We start from the raw sequence: 7,274 nt of genomic DNA, 5'->3' as shown, positions 1-7,274 counted from the left end.
AACTGGAATTGCTCTGACATAAAAAGAAGACTTTCCCACAGCTCCAGCCCCGACACCTGGGCTGTCTCAGGTGGGAACCCCAAGTCAGGTGGACTTGAGTTTGAGTATTGGCTCCACAACTTAACAGTTTATAGATAAGTCAGTCACTTAACCTCTTTAAATGTCAGCTTCCTTATCTAGAAAGGGGTGGGGGGAATCTCACCTACCTCCTAGGAGGCTGGATGCATTAAGATGAGTGCCTAGTACAGTGCCAAGCATGCAAACGGTCCTGCAACAGAACCAGCCTGAACTAATTGTGTGGGAGATAGACCTTAGTTCTTGAAAGGGCCTTAGAAATGACCACATTCAAGATGGGGAAATAAGGCCAGGGAGGGAAATTACTTGTCAAAGTCACACAGAAGGGAGCAGAATTGGGACTGAGAATCCAGTGTCATTGCTGCTGCCTCATGCCTTCCTCTACCCAATGTGCATAGTCCCCACGCAGGCAGTGCTGAACACCAGGTCTTAAATCCAAAGAGATAAATTGCTAGTTTAGACTGTGAGCAAGAGAGCTATTTTAAGGCAGACAAGCCTTCAGCAAACCATAAATTCTATCACCTGGGCAACTGCCTGATTTCTTGGGCAAGGCAGCTCTTTGCCATCTGCATGTGTGGGCATCCCAATACGTGGTTGAGGTATATGGCTTCCTGGGCCTCCTCCCTGCCTTTCCTCAGCTTCCATTGCCATCTTCTGAGGAACCGTGGGCATGAGTGGGTGACACTTGAGATGCTGGTGATAGGTAAACAAGGTGGGCCCTGCCCCTACAGGGCTAACGGTCTCCGGGAGCAACAGACAAGCCAACTAATGTCTCTAATATCACAGTCAGCTTCTCTGCTGACAATAAAAACCGAAATCTTTGTGGTGCTCTTCCTCTTCCCCACTGATTTGGCTCTAAAACCTTTAAGTGGGTAGAACAGTAGGTGTCTGTGCCTGGGGCAGGGGTGGGGAGCTGTGGTGACCCAGATCCTGTTTTTGGAATCTGAGCAGGGTGAAGAGAGTGTCCCTCTGGGTGAGGATGGCCTGGCATGGAGTGTTAGCCAGAGCGGGGTGAAGGGTGCATCTTCCTGCTGGCAGGGTGGGGGCGCAGTGGGGAGGGACCGTGTCAGAGCCCAAGTGGCGTCCCATGGGGAGCTGGCTTGACTCGGTATCAGTGTGGGGTGAACAGGGCATCCGCATGGGTTGTCAGAACCTGAGTTGGGTGAAGTGAACCTCCATGTGAGAGGGGTGGCCCAACGAGGGGTCATGTAGTAGGAGGGGATCTGTGCAAGGATGGGGGTGAAGGTGGGGATGGGAGAGAGCCTCAGTGTAAGGGGCATTGATCAAGTAAGTTAACGTATGAGAAGTAATAGCCAGGTTTCTTACTGTAAGAGAAGGGAGTTAGACATAATGGAAAGAGAAGACTAGAATGTTGGATTGAAGTTGGAGGTATCAGTGGAAACTCATGGTTTTCATTACATATACACATAGATATAAAAATATACATGTAAATATGTGCATCTGTATGTGTGTGTTTATATACATTCATATATTGCCTAGCTGTTTGCCTTGAGAGGGCTTGGGAGCGGCAACAGCCCAGTGAGCACAGCTCATGCCTAGATCTCAGTTTCCAAATACCCTTCTCCAATAAAATAAATCAGGACCCCTTGGAGAAATGGCTGATTCCAGGGCTGGAACAGGGAAAGTATAAGTGAGCTTGGGACATCTGTGCCAGAAAGTAAGAGAGGACTCAAAGAACAATGGAAACATCAAAAAAACACAGGAGCCCACTGGCCAAATCAGAGACAAGTTGAGCATCAAAAAAGTAACAATTGTCATGGATTATAACCCACTGAAGAAAATAGGAAGTCGTGAATCTATATTGATAAAAATTGATTAATTGACAGTTTAATGAGAAACAGCATTCCATTCCTCATCAAAATTTCAGTTTATATGATTTATTTGCTGGGTTGTAATCCATTATGATCAGTATGTATTTGGATGCTCAAATTGTCCCAGGTTTATTACAAGAGGAAAAAAGAATAACAGTGGAGAAGCCTGGTAGACACAAGCCTAATCAACTGATCAAATGAATCATTAGTAATAGGACAGATAGAGATCTTCTGCTTCCTGATAGGCTGTACCAAGAAGAACACAACATCATTTCTAGGGTATTTCTGCCAAAAATGTATAAGCTGAATCTAATCATGAGGAAACATCAGACAAAGCCAAATTGAGGGACATTCTGTAATATAATTGGCTGTAATCTTCAAAAGTGTGAAGGTCAAGGTGAGTCTGAACAACTGATCCAGTCTGAAGGAGACTAAAGAGACATGGCAATGAAAGGCAATGCATAATTCTTAATGGGATCATTTTGCTACAAAGACGGACATTTGGCAACACTTGAATGGAATCCAAGGGTTAGATGGCAGTAATGTATCAATAATTTCCTGGCCCTGATGGTTGTATTCTGGTAAATGAGAATGTCCTTGTTTAAGGACATTCGTGCTACTAAAGTATTTGGGGGTGATGGCTTCTTAAGTTGGCCACTTTCAAATAGTTCAGGGGAAAAAAGTTCTTTATACTGTACTTACAACTTTTTTCTTTTTTAATTTTGAGATTGTTTGCAAATAAATACGTTCAGTTAAAACATACAACCTTCAAGGCTGCCCATGTATACAGGCTGAAGAGCGAAAGTGGTGTGACATTCAGGCCTTTCATAATAGTTCCTAAAACCTCTCCACCCCGGTGACTTCTTTAATAAGTGTGTTCCTCAGCCAGTATTTCATTCCCCCTCCCCTAATTTCCTGGCCTCCTGGACTCTGCCCTTGGCATGTCCTACCATCATGCTTCCCTGCCCACTCTGATCACTTACCCAAGAGCTCTCCTTCCTTTGAGGCTTAGCTCAGGTGCCCCCGGATCTCAGGGCCTCCAGCCCCCTCTCCAAGAACAAGGCTCCCTGAACTCTTGGAGCATTTCTGGCTGCCCCAGGGTTTCCTCAAATGGGTCTGGGGACCCCTGGGCATCCACTGATGTACTCTTGGGGGCTCTGGGACCTTTCTTCTTTCAAAAGGGCTGTGTATGTTATTCAAGGTAACAATGTCTCTACCACTATTTGATACGGAGGAGATAAGACTTTGAATTATTCATCTGTACTTTTTGTTTTCACTCAGATCTGATCATGTCAGTCCCCTGCTTCAAGAGCAAAGTGCAGCTCTGATGACTCCCCCAAGTGCAGGGGCCTTCAGAATCTGTTCCAGTCTACCCTGCCCATCTGCCCCTGCTCCTGCCCTTCGCATACCTTTTAACCCCACCCTGTCTGAACAAGAACCTGGACTGCTCACCTCTTTCTCACCCCATCAGGGCCTTTGCTTAGGCTGGCTCTTCTTTTCCAGAATGCCCTGCCCTGTCTTTCTTCTTCAAAATGATGACAAGCATAGTGAGTAAACATTTGCTGAGGGTCTACTTTGTCTCAGATACAATTCTTTTTCTTTTTTTCTTTTTTTTTTTTAAAGATTTTATTTTTTTTCCTTTTTCTCCCCAAAGCCCCTCGGTACATAGTTGTATATTCTTCGTTGTGGGTCCTTCTAGTTGTGGTATGTGGGATGCTGCCTCAGCGTGGTTTGATGAGCAGTGCCATGTCTGCGCCCAGGATTCGAACTGACGAAACACTGGGCCGCCTGCAGCGGAGCGCGTGAACTTAACCACTCGGCCACGGGGCCAGCCCCGTCAGACACACTTCTAAATGCTCTACAGTTTACAGATGAGGAAACGGAGGCCCACAGTCCTGTGTCCACAAATGCTTCCTTGCATGCCTGTCCCACATCTGGCCCTGAGCCAGGCCGAGGACACACAGAGATAAGTGAGGCCTTTGCTTTCTCGGAGCTCATGGTCTGGAAGGGCTGTAGCAGGATGAGCAAACAGTGAGTCTTGACACAGTATAATAAATACTTTGATGCAAAGGGCTGTGGAAGTCAGAGCAGGAGCGCCTGACCCACCCTGGGGAACTCAGGAGGGTGTTCAGGATGAGTTGACATCTAGCCTTGAACCCTACAGGATATCTAGGAGATAGCCCTCCTCATTGGGCGATTTTAAGGATTAAACGAGTTATTATCTGAAAACCAAGTAGAGCAGTGTCTAGCACACGGAATGTACTGTAAAAGTGCCTCCTCCTCCTCTCCCCACTGGCCTCATTAAGGAATGGGTGTTTTTATTGCAGGGGGCGGGGGGCAGCAGGTGACATTATGAATTGTGTTTTGGCCTCATGGAATTCAGGACACCCAAGGGTCATATCTAGTGGGCAGTTGGAGCTAAGTAGCTGGAGCTCAGGAGAAAGGTCTGGAGTCATAGGAAAAGGTACTGGCTACAGGTGCCCTGAGCTAGTACACTGAACTCGAGCGGCCAAGCCCTAGATCATGTGGCAGGATCACATGCTGTTGAGTGAACTCCTGCTTAGCCGTCAAGACCCAGGTTTGCTCCTTGAAGCTCTCCCTGTCCTCTCCTTCCCCAGGCAGTTGCACTGGCCTTCTAGTCCTATAGATGCACGCAGCAGCAGATTCCTGTCCCCCACCCTGGGCCTAAGCATCAGACTCTTGGAGGAGGTCCTGAGACTCTACCCCTTGAGTGATTCCCACGCACATTGATGTTTGCAAACCCCTGTGTTCTAGAGAGAAAAATCCCAGGGTAGGATTCTCATTGGCTCAATCCAGGTCCCTTGCCCACCCTGAGCCAATCTAGGGTGGAAGGGAACCATGATTGGTCATTCTTGGGTCAGATGCCCACTCTTCCTGGGTGGGCATCACCTGGGAGGTGGGAAGTGGGTATTGGAGTAGAAGAGGAGCAGCCCCAGAACAAAGTGGGGGCAAGCATGCCTGCTCTGGTTCCACAGTTACTATCCCCATAGTTCTTTCGTGAGAGCCTGGAGGCCCCAGCATGTGGCCCAGTACCTGGCATGTGGGGGTGGGCCGTCAGCATATGTTTGGTTTATGGATGTTGCCTCCTGGCCACCTCAGCTCTCCCTGAGGTCACAGGCTACTTTAGCCAGCACCTGGCCCGCATGGCCATGAGTACTGAAGGTGAGCGAAGGCAGTGCCCACATTTCCTTGTAGACATTCTTTCACCCCAGAAAACCATTCCCCTTCCTCTGCCATGGGAAGAGAAGGTGGAGGACCTGCCAGGGAGAAGCGAGGCAGCTGCTGAGCAGGCGAATCTTGCCCTGAATCATCAAGTGCCAGCGGGGTCTGGAGGCAGCGGGGACCGCCCAGTGGAGTCCGACGAAGAGTGTGATTCCACCGGAGGCTCGGGTGAGGGGTGCAGATGGATTGGCTCGCGTTGTCCTCGGTCACAGGAACCAAAGGAATGTCAAACTGGAAAATCCCAGCGAGCACTATTTTTAGAGAAGACTTGGAGAACATTTTTCCGGCTGAAGGGACAAGTTCTTTCAGAAGCAGCAGTTAACTCTAACCCCTGAGCCGCTCCCGCCTGGAACCGGCCCAGGTCCGGCCCCTCCCTCCAGGCATGTGGGAGCACTGCTGGAGGAGTCCAGTGAGCTCCCCCACAGAGCACAGGGACATCTCCTTTCAAACACACAAATGGGTGGTTTGTTCATTTTTGCATCTTCGAATCTAATCCTTCAGACATAAGGAATTTATACTGGTACTTTTCTTTGAAAGGCCTTTTAAAAGTAGAGTCATTTCAAACCAAGTTGTTAGTCTTGTAACATTAAACATAAAATTTTCTTGGGCATTTGGTTCATGCTTAATATTGATAATTGTTAATGATAAATTTAACCTTCCCACTATAGACTTTATGCTTGAAATGTTCTACTTCACCACCACTGTCTATATTTTTCTGTTTGAGATAGAAGTCTCTAGGGCTCTTGCTAATTACTGAGCTTATTAAAAGTAGTAGATTAGATCTATTGCTTAATTGAAGTGACAGGAAAAGCTGCCCCCACTGCCAACACTCACAGGGATCTCTGGGGAGAGGGCTCAGTAAGAAACGAGGTGAAGTGCGAACCCCCTCTCTCACCATGATCAGGCCTCCAGGGACAGAACTCACAGGAACCACCAATTGGGAAGGTGTTTTCCTCCCAGCTCTGCAGGGAATCTAGAATCTAAAGTCCTTATAGGACCAGTGCTTTTGAGGTTAGGACCCTCTGTGAGTCCATGGAATTAGTGTGCTTTTGGCGGGTGGCTAGAGTGAGGAGTCCCCAGACTTGGGAGTGGTTGCCCTTGGAGGGACCCAAGCCCAGGGCTAAATGAGAGGCTGAGGGACTTGGGAAGAGGCCAGGGCTGATCCAGGTAAACTGGAGTATCCTGGGGAATAGCCCACATCTAAGGATGCTCTACTCTGAGCAGCTCTTTCAGGATGAGTTCAGGGACTGAGACAAGAATCAGCATTCTGGCTGCTGGCAGAGTCTGTCCTCTGGCAGCAATTAATAAAGTAGGATCTGGTTTATTCATCAGTTTCTTCTGAGTCTGGTTGCCTTGAGTCAGCCCGGGATGCGTGGACCAGACCATGAAACCCAGGGATCTGTCTGAAGGCTGCCCACTTCTCTCCCTATCAATTTATCACCCTCATTTTTACTTCAGCACTCAGACACCTGGAGGCACAGCTGTAGCCTCATGATGTATTACAATTTAACACTGAGGAAGGCAGGATAATACCAAGTTTTGTCTACTCGTACTATGTGGGATTCCCAACACCCCCATTTGGAAGTCTGGGAACTTCTGTTAAAAACCAGAAGTAAAAATTTTGAGTCTGTCCCTGGAACTAAAAATAAACGTAGGCTAGTGTCCAGGAACAGGGAACAGTTAAGAACTGGAGGGGAGCCTCCAGTCTTGCTTCCGTTCAGTCTGTCTCCCTCGATGAAGCCAGAGGCAGCATTCTAAAAGGCAGGCCTCACTGGGCCACTCTCCTGCTTAACACTCTTCTGATCAGAGTCCACCCTCTCACACGGCCCATGACGTCCTGCAGGACTGGCTCAAGGCTACCTTTCCGCTTCAGGCCTGTCTGCCACTCCTCCTCCTCTTGAATTCGGCATGTGAGCCTCTTCCCTCTGCTTTGCTTTTGCTTGTCTCTGGGCCTTTGCACATGGTCCCCCTGCCTGGACCACTCTTCCATCAACCCTTACCATCTCTTTGCCCAGCTAACTGCTGTTCATATTTCAGATCTCAGCTGAAATCCTCACCCACAGACTCAATTAAATCCTCCCTGGAAATTCTCCTACTTCCATGAACAATACTCAGCACATGCTC

This window comes from Equus przewalskii, chromosome 3, assembly GCF_037783145.1.
Source record: "Equus przewalskii isolate Varuska chromosome 3, EquPr2, whole genome shotgun sequence".
In the NCBI taxonomy this organism is placed as follows: Eukaryota; Metazoa; Chordata; class Mammalia; order Perissodactyla; family Equidae; genus Equus; species Equus przewalskii.
Note: the sequence above shows the minus strand (reverse complement) of the source record.